Genomic DNA, 18,339 nt, shown 5'->3' on the forward strand with positions numbered 1-18,339 from the left:
ACTCTGGGATGGCAGTGGATGTAATACTTAGACTTTGCTAAAGCATTTGATACTGTACCACACAAAAGGTTGCTGTTTAAATTAAGGAATGTTGGCCTGTAACATAGTATTTGTACTTGGATAGAGAACTGCCTAAATTAAAAAGAGTAGTTGCAAATGGAACATTTTCTAATTTCGGCAGGAAAATTGCATTTTTTTCCCAGGAAAATCAGTTTTTCACATTTTTTGCCTGAACCGTATTTAGCAAGCTTTTTCTGTGATAAATAATGTCCAATCTGCAATTCGGATTTGGTCTGACTTAGAAATAATGAGATAAATTCGGACTTTCATAAATAACCCCCTACAAGTACATTAGAGGCTATCATAGACAAATAGCAGGGGACCTCTTTCCTCATAAAGAGGATGCATGAGAGGCAATCCCTTTAGATTAGAGGTAAAGAACTTTAATTTGAAATAGTGTAAGGTGGCTCTAAACAGTGAGGACAGTGAGGTTGTGGAATGCAGTACCAGATAATGTTGTGGTGGCTGATGCTGTTAATGCTTTTAAGAGTGGTTTGGATGATTTTGTGGACAAGCATAATATCATAGCATAAGCTATTGAGATACTTAGATCTACAATTAGTATATATATATATATATATATATATATATATATATATATATATATATATATATATATATATATATATATATATATATATATATATATATATATATTGTTTATGTGAGATTATGGAGAGGTCAATGTGAGTGTGTATGGATGAATGCTGGGTTTTATTTGGAGGTGTTCAACTTGAAGGACTTTGGTCTTTTTTCATCCCAAGTTAACTATGTAACTCACCATGTAAGACTCACCAGAGGAGACAGGAACCACAGGCAGACTGTCAGAAAACCAAACTCTCTTGCCATGTGCTAAGCAACTGCTGGTGATCAGCTCAATTTGCATTCATGCATTTGAACCCGACTGTACTCAATACATTTTTAATATATAGGGGGCTATTTATTAAAACTCGAGTTTATCTCAGTCTTTTATTAATGCAAAGTCAACCATCCAATTCTATAAGGTAACTTAAAAAATTCTGCCTCTTTTAGATTTGTAACTGTCTTCTGTTTATCAAATTAACCCTCTTGAGTGCACTTTAGCTGTGTGAATTATAGTGTGTGACCAAGACTATTTCTGCTTGTAGTGTACCTCTGACCTACTTGTACCTGAACAACTCCCAGCAACTCCCAGTACCTTGTAGACTCCTCTTTACATTAAAGGACCAAATCACAGAGAGGTTTCTTTGCAGCAATAACTGGTTTATTAACAGTAGAACAGTCCTATAAATGAAATGATCAGTCACTCCTTTAAGGCAAATTAAAATGCAATAGTTACAGATCCCGCCTGTTGGTAAAGTAGGCAAATTATAAGTTACCACACTCTTGAGGAAACTCCTCCCTGTGAGTGGAGCACTGTGCTTTAGGATCTGGGTTCTTGTACCTTTGCACCCTACCTGGTCCTCAACTCACCCACTGAAATCCCTGCACTAGTGGTTCACAAGGTCCTAACCCCATTATTCCTTGTTGGATTGGAAACTGCCCACTTCCTTCCCTGAGTCTTCCTCTTGCTCCTAGAGCAACTATGACAAAACTTACTATCACTAAATAACCTAAATCAAATAATACAGGAAGCAGGAAAGGAGACATATCTGCCTAGGTGACTCAAAGTACTACTTAAGGTGTCCAAAATACAAAAGAGGAAACTGCCTGAGAAATGTCTAACATATTCCTTTATTGTTGTTTTTCTGCACCTGTCATAGTGCCATTTAGGAGAGTTTTTGCATTTTTGAATTAGATTGGGGAGGACTATGCCATTTTTGTCACTCTCTTCAGAAAGTAAAACTCTCTGACTTTAGAAAGTGACAAATATAAGGGTTGAAGTCCAGTTTAAAAAGAAAATGTCCATTGTAATATCTGCATTGCATATAAAAAAAATTCTTTTTATATAAAGAAGATAATGGTAAATTTAGATTGCTAGTTCTGACAGTCCCTATTGGCAAACCAAATGTCATGCTTTCATTCAAATAAATGAAGTAGTATATAGTATTTCATCTATAGTTGAACAAATTAAAAAAAAACAGTAAATTAATTAAATGGATACTGACACCTTGAGGATTTCTTCTTTATCAAAACTTTCAACTCTCTAAGGAGAAAAGAAAGTCAGATAGATTGCTGCCCATTTCCCATGTGGTAGTGCACATCCACTCATGATTTGAGCAATGAATTGAAGATGAATGAGATGGTCACTATGGTTATAAAATGAATCAATATCCTGTGTATGTTATAGATACTCTACATACTTACATAAACATTTCATTGTGTAAGTTACTGAGAGAAAATTTTGAAAAGTTATTTACATTTCACTTAATATCCAGTTCACACCTGGGGCTAGAAGACTTATGACTAGAGTTTTAATTAGTTCACCACAGTTTCCATAAGAAGTGCTGAACTTACTAATTGCTACATTACAGTTTTAAGAGACAAGTATACACAAACGAAAAAGTACCAAGACAGCTAATTAAGTGTCTCAACTCTTTAATAAATGCTTAATTTGCAGTTCAAGTACTTATTTTAAAAAAATTAGCTTGCACATTTTTACCTTAATTTATTGCTTTGCATGTAAAATTTGTATATAACAGCCTTTAAAAAAAATAGCTTAATGTGGTCAAAAAAGATTTTCAAATGCCAGTGTCATACAGATCAGTGTTGTTTTTAAAATTAGGTACAGTTAAGTGTCACAGGAAATATTTTTTTTTTCAACATGTTTCTCACATTGGTGAAAAATATCATATTGTTATTTGTGGGTAATTTTATTTAAATTCAGCACCTCCAGAATCAAATAGTGAACCTTCATAGATGAAGAAATTAACACACATTATAATAAGCATAAACAAATGCTAAAACTGTTAAAGTTCTGGGTCTAGTGAAGCCACAAGACTCATGTTGATACTAGGATGGACTTTTTGTTGTTGTCTGTCTAAGGTAGCATAACTGCTTGACATTTTAGAGGTTTTTCCAACACCAGGAGCATTGACAGTCTTGCCTATGCACGAGGAGAGCCATAACTGTTTATATAAACACAATTTTACCTGGCTATATTGACCAAAAAGGTTGTTTTCCTGGAAAAAGTGTCTGTCCTAGGCATTGCTTGATGGAAAAAGGAGCCTACAGTATTTTTCTGTGTATAAAGCATGTTTTTTAGCTTTCGTTCTTGCATTTTTCACAAATATTTGTGTTTTTGGGGTGCACAGATATAATTGTAAGGAATTTTATGTTGTAAAATTGCCTTTTAGTGATGCCAGCTGTTTTTAGGTTTTAAGGTTTTAGATAAGAGTGTCACATGGATAAAGGATAAAGGTATTACAATCTTAAATTGTGATTTTTTTTTTTAGGGAATTAATAGAATCTTTAAAAATAACTGATCCTACATTATTCTAATTCAAGTTTTCCAAACTTTCATTTTTGAGATTTGTAAGTCAAAAAAAGTCTCAAAAACCGAAATGGAAATGCCAAAATCTGGCAAGTTTCTATATAAGTCAGTTTGTGGTGTGATTTCATAAATTATGAAAGTTTTTTTTAAAAAGTCAAATTTGTCAAAATGAATGGAGCAAAACAATTTTTCTTCTGCAAACTAATGTGATTAGGTTTTTCCAAATCTATTTATTTTTTAATTTTTTTTTTGCTGATCAAATTTACAAAATATTTGAATTAAAATATGAATTAACCCCAGTATCACCCCAGTATCACCTGTTGTATGCAAAATACAAGCCCCATGAAGAGACTACATGGTCCAGAAACCCATTATTCAGAAAGCTCTGAATTATGGTAAGACCATCACCTATAGACTCCATTTTAACCATTTTTGAGAATTAGCATTGATTTTCTTTGTAATAATAAAACAGTACCTTGTACCTGTAACTATTGGTGGCAAAACACTTCTACTGAATTTATTTATACTAAAATGTCTTGTATATAACCATTTTAACACACACAATGACTGGGATTTACAGTCATCATTCAACTGTTTGAAAGTTAGAGAATAAATATCCAGACAAATTGCCTGCACAATATTTCTCGCCCCAGATCTTGCCTCACAATTCCACAACTCTCATTGGTCAACTATGATTAGACCCATTGCATCAAATACAACATTCTGAATGGCATCAAGCACAGCAAGTCCTAAAACTAATAATTAAACATGTATTTTGGATTAGCAGTTCAAGAAAGGACTATTTTTATTTAATTACCAGACAGCTGAGAATCTTTATAACAACTTATTTTCATGCACACTTTAAAATGTTAAACATTCAGGAATATTCAGAGGTAATTTATTTGTAGCTAAGAAAATTATAGGGCATTTTAATGAGTAATTAAATATAATTTCAATTAAATGCGAACATGTTAACTTCTTGTGCATAAACACAAAGGAAGTGTAATCGGTGTTAAAATGATTTAAATTCAGGCCAATAACTTTAAATATTACATTTAATTGTGTGTAATAGGCAAAGCGCCATTCATACTGCAGCACCATCATGTTTTGACCATTAGGCTTAACAAAGCAACTTTAGTCTCATGTAAGTGTAATAAAATACACAAATGTAATTCAATATATTTTAAAACATTAAAATTCATGAACATTTTTATTTGCTTTCACTGTGTCCATTTTCCAACAAGTCAGATTAGTTTCATTGAGAAGAAAATAAAGAAAAGAGAATTACCTTGCACAATAAGTATAAAAGCCTGTCCAATGCTAATTGGACATTCCTAATATACCCCCTACCCCCCACAAGCTATTTTCGCTGTGTTGTTTAGTGACAACCTTCCATATTTGGCTTGGAAGTTGGGGCAAAGTCCAGATAAGCTGGAAGACAAATGCTTATTGGGAACTTGCCCCATCCTCTTGGACTAGGACTGAACTGTTAGGGGCTTATTTATCAAGGGTCGGATTTCGGATTGAAAAAACGTTGAAATTCGAATTCAAAAAGACAAACCGAAATTAAGTCCAATTAGGTTCTAGGAGGTCCCCCATAGGCTAAAACAGCAATTCGGCAGGTTTTAGATGGTGAATGGTCACAGTCGAATTTTTTAAGAGACAATACATGATAAATTTTGATATTCAAATTTTCAAATTCCAATCGAATTTGGACTATTTCAAAATTAAATATAAAAACATTTGAAAAACCTTTTGAAAATTTGAAAAAAAGATTTCAATGCAGAAGTCTGCTAGAGCATCACTAAAAAAGTTTTCCCATTAAAGAAATCCTTTTGAAGATAGTTGCTAGACTGCCTCTCATTTAAAAAACATGTAGGTGCAGGCTTCTAACGACTACTTGTTTTTTGTTGTCGCCAATATTTCCGCTTTTTAAGACATTCCCTCAATGTCTTTTGCAGTTCTTTTGGCTCTCCATGTAAATCTTTTCCCCTTTGCCCACAAGTCAAACATCAGATTGCCAAAACAGTTTGCCATATTAAATTACATACAACAATTGTTTGATGTAGAAAAAATTGTCACTTTTAGCTGTCTAGTACTCAATCTAAATCCAAAAACAAATCCCGGATTCAGCACATCCCAAATAAAATCACAGTTATTTATAGTGCGGTGGGATGATGTACTGTATGCAAACCTGTGGTCAAATATAAAGATGGTACCATAAAATGAGATGCTTTAACAAAGCAGAGTAAAACCCAGTGTAAGAGAAAAGCTTTGTTATATTACATTTTATGTACTGTTTCAATTTATGATAATAAATAAGATTCATGGTGCCTTGTAATGGATTAATGCATGGCATTAATTCTTATATCAGTGTAATAATGGACCTTTGCAAATGGCATTTATTTTACGCAATATGCTATAACTTGTCTATAACTATCTATAAATTCTATGTATACAATACATGTATATAAACAAAATATTTATTGTAATGATATTGTAATGATCTTGTGTGTTTGTAAACTGAATGAGACAAGAGGAATGGGTTCTTGTAAAAGTTTATAAACAAACGGGGGAATGTAATATCACGCAAAATCTCATAAACTGTTCGCAAAGCGAATTGTGAGTAGTTTGCACGCGAGAGTGGGTATGTAATAATTCGCTTTGCGACTGTTCTGCTACATTTGCGACTGTTTCTTCCGTTTCCCTCCACTTTGCGAACTTTTGTTATTGAGCTCTATTGCGCTGTTGCGCTATCAATGTAATAAAACTTCTTATCGCAAATTGCTTATATTGCGCATGTTTTTTAAATGAGTCGTGTCTGTAGTCGCTGTTCAGTGCAAATGTTATTCGCAATCTAATCGCAATGTAATTTTGTTCACGTGACTTTGCTATCAGTGTTGTGAGAAGAAGGTGTATGCACAACTTTTGCAGAAAGAGATTTGTGGAGCAATTCCACCGTTCGCATTGCGTAAGTTTTTTTGATATTCTTCATGTAATTTAAAAATGTGGTCAAGTTATATGTGGTAAAGATATATGTCAGCATTTTTTTTTATATATGTGGTAAAGGTATATGGTTATTCGTTTTTTTCCAGTGAAAATATCTTTCATTGCGACTCATCTTATTTTTGCGTTTGCTACTGTTTTGTGCTTATGTAATATATCTGTGCGAAAAATATTGCATTCCGCTTAGCGCAAATATACTCGCAAAAGTGCGAATGGGTGCTGCGATGACGCCAAATATTACATTTGGGGGAAACTGTCAACAGTGTTATACTTTGGTTAAGTATTCAATATACTGTACAGCATGTGAACTTCTAAAATGATGTATATGCTTGGCTGTAGCATATAAGTAGAAACATCTAATGCCTGCTTCATACTTTATTAATTTGGAAATCTTGTATGTTGACCTTGAGCAACCTTCGATAAATTGGGCTTATATATTTTTGATGTGTCCTTCAATCTGATTGCAAAGCTTTTAATGCATACATAAAATACTAAACCTTATAATAAATGACCACTTCATCATGCCTTGAAAGTGAGAGAGATTGAATCTTTCACAGGGAGCAGCTTCAGATAATGCACCTAAAGCAATATTAATTGCCATTCTTATGCAAAGTGGCATATCAAATTAATAAGTGATGAGCCTTCTTTGTGCATTTGCTCCTAACCTCAGAATATTTCAGGGGGAAGAATGGGCATACAATGAATATTTAACTTCCTCTGAAGCCTTGTGGTTACCCTGGTCAAACATGTATTCTCCTTGCTCAGCAAAAACTCATTAGTGTTACAGTCAACTGAAACTATGAGACTTTTTTTTCTTTATTGTTACCGAAATGTAAATTTGTTTAATTTGATTTGCAGTTTATATGATATCTTTTAAACATCACACACAAAGAAACTGTAGAAATAGTTTCAATTATTATTATTATGCACTTTATTCTGCTTAAATTTAAATTCTGTGTGGGCCACTTTTAAAAAATATGTAAAATATGTTTAGGTACATTGTGGTAGTGCCACTGGAATTATTTCCAGTAAAGGGACTTTTGTGGAGATTTGATATGAGCAGTCCATTGAACAATAGTTAAAGAGGATTGTGTATTAAAAGATGCTAAGTTTTCTACAGGTCTAATCACCTGCAGAAACCAGGTAAAATTAAGCATACTATATATCCTATTTATTCCTTTCCTTAAAACATCTCTGGATCCTCCCCTCCAATTAACCAATCTCTCACCTAAATTTCTACTCAAAACTACTAGAAAAGTTTGTACACAACAAACTCTAATGCTATGTAACATCTACAATAATGTGGCTTTTGCCCCAACACTGCACAGAAACAGCCCTTACTAAAGTAGCAAATGACTTATTCACTGCTAAATCAAAGGGACATTACTCTCTTATAATTTTTCTTGACTTATTTGTGTCTTTTGACACTGTTGATTATTCTATCTTGCTCTATATTCTATCATTAGTGGAGATTCAAAAAACTGCTCTATCTTGCATCTTCTCCTATCTTTCTAAACAATCCTTCAATGTCTTCCATAAAGCCTCCACTTCCTTTCCTCACCCACTTTTAGTTGGGTACCGCAAGGCTCCATTCTTTGACCCCTCTTATTTTCAAACTATACTACTCCTTTAAGGATTTAGGATTTATTATTTGGGTTTCAGTATCAGCTATATGTAGATGACTAAAAACTACCTCTCTTCTCCAGATCTTCTCTCACTTTTAACTAATGTCACTGACTAACAGCAATTCCTGCATGGAAATTGTCATCTTCCCACCTTCTAAATCTATTTTCTGCCTGACATTACTGTTGGCGTGGAAAACAACAATATAATTCCAGCACCATAAGTCCACTGTCTGTCCACTGTCACATTTGACTCTGCCCACTCATTCATTCCCCACATTCAAATGCTCACTAAATAATGCTGCTTTCACCTTAGCAACTTCACATGCATTTGACCCTTCCTCACACAAGAGTCTGCCAAAATGTTCATTCATGCCTGTGCTGTAGCTTACTTCTCTCTGGACTCCTCTGTCTAAACTCACCCCACAACATCTCTTCCCACTCCACAACTGCTGCCCACCTCTGCCAACACACCACTTATGTAACCTTCGGTCTGCACATGACCTCTTTCTCTCTTCCTCACTTGTTGATTGATCACACTTCAGGCTTTCAAATGGTCACGTAAAACTAACCTTTTTATTATAGTCTATAACTTAAGCCCTCACTGTATGTCTAATTTCCTTTCCTTCTTACAATTCAAGCTCTGGTGATCAGGGCCCTTCTCCTTCTGTTTCCTACCAATATACAATTGTAACTGTAAATAATTTCATGAAAATGTCTGTCTTTATATGTTAACTGTTTAGTCTTGTTTTTGTTTCCCTTTACTTTGTAAAGAGATGTACGAAATAATAATAACAGGTTGCTGTAGATTACTATACCTTGGCAAACCTTTTGATCTTTCTTTAAATAATGATCATAATGGGAATAATGTGATATAAGTGCTCTACAATCTACAAGCATATTATATTTTGCAGGGCTCAAACACTACTGGTGAATTATTCTGGTGGTGTGCTACAGTGTACTTTGAACTGTGGATGTTGTCTGACCTAAGGGAGGTGGTCCTTTCACTGTCCAGCACCCTACAACCTACCAAAGGTCTATTCAGGTAGATCTCTTCATACTTGAGCTGATTTTTTGTTTCAATAAATACATGACCAAATATAATCATTTTGTTTCATTTGTTTATACAGGTTTTCTTCATCTACTTGACTTGTTTGAAAATGAGATGACATTTAGGTCACATTAATATAAAAGTATAGAAAATTTGAAAGGATTCACAAACTATCAGCCATGGCTGTATGTACTGTGTGCATTCATTAGCCTACCTGTTTTTATGGTATATTTTACACCATCAAATTTAATTTAGGTTTTTTACCCAGATTGATTTCAGCATTTTTACAGAAAATTAAAAGGGGCTTGTCACCCGAAGAAATAATTCCAAATACTTTTCTAGTGTGTTTTCCAAGCAAAATAAACATTACTTACACTATATAGATCATTTTAAACTTGTTTCATTCATTCTTGGAATTCACAATCACAGCAAGAAGGAATGTGCCATTTTGTGGACACTGTAATTAAGGGAAGCTCTTAAAATCTAGTGTATGCTCCTTAATCTGGTAACTAATTCCTATGCCCATCCACTGGCTACATAATTATATATTTGATGAAATAGGGGGAAATTAAGACGTGCAGTGACATTTAGGGTCAGGGCACACAGGCAGATTCAGGGTGCTTTGGGTGACTAATCTCCCTGAACTGCCTCCCCTGCCTTCCTGCTGGTGACTAATTTCCCTGAATCTACCTGTGTGCCCTGACCCTAAGGAACAGCAGAATGGAAAGTAAAAGAAATTGACTGCCCTGCCTTAGGTCAGGGTAGGCAATAACTTTGATTGACAGCTGAGATGTTCAAATAACTTTATAACAGGTATGGATGTTTTAATAAAAAAAACAATTAGGGTTTCATGTTAAATTAAAAAAGGACTTTTAAAATATAACATTTTATGTTTGGGTGACAGGTCCCCTTTAATTCTATATAGTCAAATGTTTTCACATTTTTCGTAGTCAAGTTTTTCTAAAGCATTTATTGACTTTTTGAATTTTCTATAGAAGATCCATTTGTGGGCCAAGATAATGATGAACTTTTAACTTCCACAAGTGTGATTGTGTAGATTATTATTCCGCTTGACTGTAATGGGCTTGTCTTGTTTTGTGTGTTTCTACACCATCTCTCATTTAGGGGCAGATTTATCAAGGGTCGAAGTGAATTAGAGGGAATTTTCGAGGTAAAAAAATTTGAAATTCAAAGTAATTTTTTGGATACTTTGACCATCGAATAGGATACGAAGACTTCGAATTTACTTCGACTTCAATTCAAAGTAAAAATCGTTCGAATATTCGACCATTCGATAATCGAAGTACTGTCTCTTTAAAAAACTTTGACTTCAATACTTCGCCAAATGAAGTGCTATGTTAGCCTATGGGGACCATTAACAATCATTTTCTAAGTCTTTAGAGGTCGAAGGAAAATCCTTTGATCGATCGCTAAAATCGTTCGATCAAACAATTTTTTTTCGACCGCAGGTTTGCCAAATTTGTTGAAAAACGTTGAATTCGATATTCGAATTCGAAGTTTTTTAATTCAATGGTCTAATTTCGAAGTTTTTTTTACTTCGAAATTCGACCCTTGATAAATCTGCCCCTTAGGGTATTTAATCAAATATGCTGAGCATTAAAAGGCCATGTACCACACACCTCTGATTCTCTGTATTAACAAATAATAAAGGCAGGCAATACGTTCTAAGTAAACAAGTCAGACCCTATCATAATGCAACATTTTAAATAAATATATACCATTACATTTGCATTTACTATACCTGAGCTTTATTTTTAATCAATATTTGCCACTGCATTGTATTCTAATATTGTATACTGTTTAATTCAATGCAAGACATGCTGTAATGTTAAGCATTCTCCCACAGTTTCTGGATGCTAGCAGAGCTAAGTCATTCATGAGAATTGCCACTAGGTTGTGCTGTGCCTATAGAAAACGCAGTTCTGAAAATAAATACACAACGTATGCATTTAACTATATTATGTCACTTAGAGTAATAACACCAGTGCACAATCAACATGCTTTCTTCATTTCTTTTAATTTGAACTTTCACAATGAGTTAGAATGTTGGGAAGGTGTTATTTTCCCATAGTGTACTCTTAAGGTGTTCATATATCATGTTTAAATAATAACACGACATGCATATCCTTGCAGCATCTTTACTGTGTCGAATGAAGCCATCTATTAGCTGTGCAGAGGCTTCATTAAAAAACCTGAGACCAGGGAGGATATGTGCAGAACTGGAATGCTTGCATTCCCTAATTGAAAATCTTTTTTATGTTGGGATTAAAGAACTGTTATACAATCAAATGCATCACACGTTCATTCAGGGTACTGTTAGCAATTCAGAACATGCATTTCAATATTTACATACTTTATTTTAAAGTCTAGCAAGACAATTTTGTACCTGTAATGCCTATATTAAGGATATCATGTTGCTGAATTCAAATGTTTTTTCATCCCTTAGCAGCTAGAGGGCTATACATTTCTTAACACTATTCTGTATGGTTTATATTTGAATAAGCACATCCCGTGGAATTATATGAAGAAGAACAAAATGGCAGTCTCTTATTTACTTTCTCCCTCTTGCAAAAAAAGTTATTCCCCTCCACTAATACTGTATCTGTTTATCTTAACATTGGATTCTTTTCTCTAACTTTACCGCTCAACATCTGCTTCCTCTCCTACTCATGGCAAGATAATATGAAAATGCTACCAGAACTACATAAATAGAAACCATGAAAGTAAAGTGTACAGTATATAACACCAAAGTCTTTTCATAGTAAAAATAAAATGATGCTACAGAAAAAGATTACTGAAATCTTTCCCAAGGTTTTGGAACACTTAAGCTAGAATTCTATTCTTAAGGTTTTGAGTTAACTTTTATCTTATTGTAAAGATGAGATGAAGTTGCTCAACAGTCACCATTTTCGGCAGGTAGCCCATCCATCCATTGGGGGGGGGGTTTGAGGTTGGTTTATTTTAGTTTAAAAAATTTGTTTAACTAGTTTAACTGCACCTCTCACACCTGGGTTTTTATTTATATGAAATATGCAAAAACGGTTCAATTAAACAACTAAAACAAAAAGCGTGAATAAAAAAAGAAATGTCATCCTTGCTTTTAACCATAGTTCTTTGTGTAGCTTCATAATTTGTTTGGTTTGTCACGTGTGTGAACTCTGAGGGCTGGGGTGCACGAGTTCTTGGTCAGTTAATTTGGGGAGTCAGGGAAATGATTAGGATTCAGCTATTTATGGTAGTTTTCCCATCTGGTAGTTGGACCCATGTAAACTGTCAGGGGTTCTGTGAGGCGAGGCCTGTCTTGGTGGGATGTTTAACCATTGTTGTTGATGTAGTCTGGATAAACTATTCATTGACATGATGGTGGGCTCCATATTAAATAAACTGCTCTGTAGCAAGTGACTATTATATGGGTATTAAAAATATGTCAATAGAGGATATTGCTTCGAATTATGGAGAGGCAGACTGACAAGGGCTCTGGGGATATGTCAACATTATGCATGTTGCTGGGATATTTGATGTATATACATGTTTCTAATGGATCGTAATGAATGTATATAAATGTTTCTAATGTATTTGATGCTTTTAAATTGTTTGTAATTTCAAAAGCTGTGGCAAGGAACCCTCCAACATGATATCATTCGGAATCTTATTTGGCAGTTGTGTTTAATAAGCATGCTCTGGGTAATGCCTGGCTCATGAAGAAGCTTTTCTGGTACTTTGTGATTAGATGAAGTCGCCACACATCAGAATCTGTAAAAAACTGGTACATTTCAGGTACAAATTTCTATTTGTTGTTAAAAACCCTTTGATAAATAATAGTCTTCTAAGGAGAAGCACTGGAATATACAGTAATTATCAAATCTGCAAATCTGCAAAGTTTGCAGCTCTGTCTCTATATTAAAATCCTGGCAGTGGTGCATTCTTTTAAAGGGATCTGGCAGCTCAGCCCTTCTGAGACACAAGCCCCCCAGATACTAAATAGACAGTAAATAAAAGAACAAATGGTGAGCACCAATAGTGTAGAATATAAAAACCAATTAAATAATTATTCATTAAAATACTACTAAAAGCAATAGCAAAAGCAATTAACGTATATACTCGAGTATAAGCAAACCCGAGTATAAGCCGAGGTAACTACTTTTACCTACAAAAACTGGGAAACCTGATTGACTCGAGTATAAGCCTAGGGTGCTGTTAAATTTTCCTAGGGGAGGATTTGGCGACAAATGACAAAATCCTTTGTGTATATTTGAACAACAAGCAGGGTAGTTGTTTGGGAAAATAAAACCCTATGCAATCATAGCATTACATATTGGCCCTGAACAGGTCATTAAGTGCATAAATGGTTGCTGAAATGGCTTGCATATGTCAGAGAATATGTGTAATTCTTTTGGATTGGAAGAGAGAGAGAGAGAGAGAGAGAGAGACCGGCATCCCACAGTATATTACCGTAACTGTGCAACGGACTTCACAAGTGCGTCGGCAGCAATTCCTACACAATGCGCTGGACGTCAGATGCGGGAGGCTGCTGATCATTCTCGCGAGGCCAGCGGGGGGACAGGGGGGATCTTTTCCTCCATGATAGCCTGGCCACCCAGGCCCCTTCAGCTAGGCAGGCCCTGTACCGGGCCCCTAAAACCAGCCGGTTTTCCGGCTAATCCGGCCCTGGCTGTGGCCCAATTACAGGAGAGGTTGAGTAGGAGGGGCTATCGGAAGCATGTAATGCAGGGAAAATGGCTGCCAGCTGAACTAATCAATACAGCCAGGAAAGAGGCAGCTGTGTGGGGCACAGGAGGATTTCTTCAGCGCAATTGATGCGGTTTGAGTGACTGACTCGAGTATAAGCCGAGGGTGCTGAAAAACTTGGCTTATACTCGAGTATATACGGTAGCATTTTCCCCGGTATGCAGGAAACAAGCTGCTAGATCAGGTTACATTGCATGTGAACATAATAATCTCCTCCATTGTGCCCCCGTACTTTTCAGCTCCTGCAGTCCTTCAGGTCTGTTGGTTAAGAGAATCACAGTTTTCAGAAGTAATGGGCGAATCTGACACATTTCGCTTCACGGAAAATACATTGAAGTCTGTGGTTGACAACATTTTTGATGTGTGACAATTTTTTTTACCTGTTACAGTTTATGGGTGTCTTTTTCACAGCAAAACTTGGTGATAAATTGCCATCATTAGTTTTAACTAATATTATCAGCAAGCAATGAGGGGATTGTAAGTCCAATTTGTTCCTGCTCCCTGGGTGAATTCCTATAGCAGCTTCATCTACATTTCAGGTCATGTGACCCATCATCAGGGCTACAGTAATTCTGCTCATGTTAGCCACACTTATCTGAATATTTTTGAGGATCTATATTGGCAGTGTTTTCAAGGCCAGCATTGGAGGAGCCTGCATCTACTATACAGAGAATAATGATTTTGCAGTTATACGTTTTCAGCATACATTCCAAATTCTCAGCACTTCTCCTGTTGATGATCCAACTAGTTTATTTAAACCTTTTTTGCCTGCCATCTTTTTTGCCATCCAGCATTCCTTCACATTCTCTCTGCCAAATGAATCTGTCTTTAAGACTTCTGCTTAAACCTCAGAACCATCCCTGAACATTCTATTTCAACCACAAAATAATTTCTGTCCTGCATCTATCTGAACTAAGAGAATCAGATCTCTGTAGCCATGCTTCTCAACTAAAGCACCCTGACAAATCTAAGAAGAATATGAGACCTTCATATTTGGAGTCAAGAAGAACTCTGTACATTATCCCCATTTCAATAAACAATAAGGTTATAGGTGAATGACACATTTTTCTCACTGTGTGGCACATCTGGTACATATGTTATAAAAATATATATTACATGTAAGTGTATTGGTGTACACTGTTAAACACTGTTAATTTTGTTACTCTTACTGTATCCTGGAAATTTTAAGCTAGCAGAGTCTTTCTATACAACTTTTTTCCCTAGCAAACTGGCTCTCAGAAACATTGCACAACAAAGGATGATATATTGTGTGAACACAGGCTTGCTGACAGGTAAACTCTTAGGTAATAAAATAAGCAAATACTGTAGCTTGAAGGTATAGGCAGCGTGCCTTGACTGACAGTTTTCTGTGTCAATCATAGGGTAAGTATGTAAAAAAAACTAAAAACAACAGAATTTCATTTAAGAAAAGTATTGTTATTATGGCTAGAAATACTGCATTATGTGCAGGTCATACATTAATACATGGGACAGGCTTCTCCATGTCCTCGCTACTGTTATAATTAATATATTGCTTGACTGTTTTGCAATAAAGTGTGCCCTGTGAAAACACATCAAATGCACTTGCCTAGAGGAAAGACCATGTAATGGTCAAGGGATTGTTAAGCAGCAAATAAACTGTGTTGGCGCTTCAATCTTGCTTCATTAACCTTGTGGAATTTGATAAATTGCCATTTTTATAGCTCCTCTAACTCTGTGGAACACAAAGCTCCTTTTTTTTGAGATGTATGTACATTGAAGGATGGGGCTCTAAGGATTTTAAATAGAACAATAGACTTTTCTAGCGAAAACAAAACAACGAAACACTGAGTTTTCCTCCAGTAATTTAGAAGAACTCTTTGCCACGGCAGTCCTTCACAAACACACACATATATATATTAAATGTTAAATGCAAATTAACCATAAACCAAATAGAGTTTATAATGGGCCATAAGTATAAAAAGGCTACAATAAATTATTATTAGCTTTGTGGCTCTGACACCAAACCAAGAGTTAAGTTCTCTTTGTGCCTAAAACAATTATGTGTGGCATTTTTGTATAAATAAAATATACTTTTATGGACCATGTCACACAACTGACTTGTAGCTAAATGTTACTATATGATATTTTTTATGTTCTTTAACGTTTTGACCCCCCTCAAACACTCCTGTTGCCAAGCTCACACTTGATAACACAAATCATATTTTATATCAATGAGAACATACCAGATCAATAAATAATGCCTAATGTAGGACTGCATATTTTCCATTATACAAGCCACTAATAGGGTGCACCTGTAAAAAAGTACAGCAATTGAAGTTGGGCAACTTTCACCACACAAATATAATCCATTCATTACAGGTACTTTTATTTAAAGCCAATCCTTGAACCTCCTGATAGTTGTGTTCATCACTGCTGGTTCTGTCCAGCCTCTTCTTGCAAAAAAACCCACACATTTTTATCAATATACATAGTGGCTGCAGTTTAAACAAGCAAAACCTGTGTAACGATCGCCGCCCGGAGCAGGCCCAGGAGCTCCGGGCGGCGCGTCCTCTCCTGCCGGCGTCGCTCCCAAGATGGCGGCGCCCATGGCCGCCACGTGGGTAAGCGGCGCCGGCGCGATGACGTCAGTGCGCCGACGTCGGCGCAAGGACGTCAATGACGTCATTAAGGCGCCAAATTCAAATAAAAAGCCTGTTTAGACGCCAGGATGGCGCCCAAGTATAGGAAACCTTGCCCTAAGTATTTCCTGGGTTCCCTGTGTGCTAATATTCCTTATCCTGATCCTGATTATTATCCTTGACCCCTGCCTGGCCTTTGGACTTTGCTGTTATCTGCCTGCCCCTGAACTCTTGCCTGGATTCTGACTACTCTCTGGATTAACCCCTTGGACACCGCGACCTTGCACCCTCAAGAAGGCTTCCTCCTTGATCCCGACTACCTCCCTGGAGGGAGCTCCCGGCTCCCTGACATTATACTTGGGCCATGGATCCTACTGAGGAAGCTACGCCTGATGTCGGATGAGCGCTCCGCGGACTGGTATCCCGCATGGAGGAATATGAAGCCCAGCAGTACCACATTGCACAGGCACTCGATACCCTTCTCTCCCGAGTGCCTCCAGCGCCTCCTGCTTCCCAAGCGGCTGCAAATCCTCCCTTGGCGGACGTCTCATCTAACACAGGTTTCTCGTCTGGTGAGCCTCGTATTCCGCCTCCTCCTCGCTTCAGTGGGGACCCACAGGCCTGCAGAGGTTTTGCTACACAGTGCCAGATCCAGTTCGAGTTTCAACCCTCGCACTTCCCCAATGAACGTTCCAAGGTGGGGTATGTAATGTCTCGTTTGGTGGGCAAACCGCTTGAGTGGGCAACATCTCTTTGGGAGAAGAATTCTCCACTGACTTTTGATGCCAAGGCTTTTCTGCAAACATTCCGTACTGTGTTTGATGCCCCGGGTCGGGTCACTAATGCTCCTTCTCGTCTCCTGCAACTCCGACAGGGAAACCGCAGCGTCAGTGACTATGCTATTGACTTTAGAACTTTGATGGCTGAAACTTCCTGGAATGACGATGCCTATAAGGCCGTATTCTATCAAGGTCTGTCTATTCGCATTAAAGATGATCTTGTCTCCAGGGAGTTCCCTGATCTGCTGGAAGATCTGATTGCACTGTCCATTAAAGTGGACACTCGTCTCAGAGAGCATCAAGTAGAGAGGGAGCATTGTAAACGATTTCAACCCGTGTTGGCACCTCGCTTCCAGAGACCTCTCTTGCAAACTCCAGCTGCTCAAGCTCCTCCTTCTCCTCCGGAGGAACCGATGCAGGTTGGAAGGGCTCGTCTCTCCGAACAAGAAAGACTCCGTAGACGAATGGCTGGCTTATGTCTGTATTGTGGCGGACAGTCTCATTTTGCGAATTCTTGTCCAGCGAAGCCCACGAGTTCTGTTCCCCGAGGTATATCTAGGGTAACACATGTAGGGGGCACTACTCCAAAGTCTCAAGAGAACACTCACAGGTTTCTCCTTCCTTTACAGATTCGCCTAGCCACTAAGACTATTGTTGGCTCTGCTTTCATTGACTCTGGAGCTGCTGGGAACTTCATGGACGCTCTGTTCGCCAAACACTTGGAAGTTCCCTTATTCCCATTGTCTACTCCTCTCCGAGTCACAGCCATTGACGACAGACCCCTGGAGGCTGAATTTATCTCCATGACGACTGGGGAATTGCCTGTGCAGGTTGGGACATTGCATAAAGAAAGACTTTCGTTCCTAATTATTTCCTGCCCATCCGTTCCAGTTGTGTTGGGTCTTCCTTGGCTGCGCCTGCATAATCCTTCCATTGATTGGTCCGCAGGACAGATTTCCCGTTGGAGCCCATTTTGCCAGCAGCACTGCCTTCCTGCTGAACCCCTCCGGAGGGTGAA

This window comes from Xenopus laevis, chromosome 1L (genome assembly GCF_017654675.1).
Source record: "Xenopus laevis strain J_2021 chromosome 1L, Xenopus_laevis_v10.1, whole genome shotgun sequence".
Taxonomy (NCBI): domain Eukaryota; kingdom Metazoa; phylum Chordata; class Amphibia; order Anura; family Pipidae; genus Xenopus; species Xenopus laevis.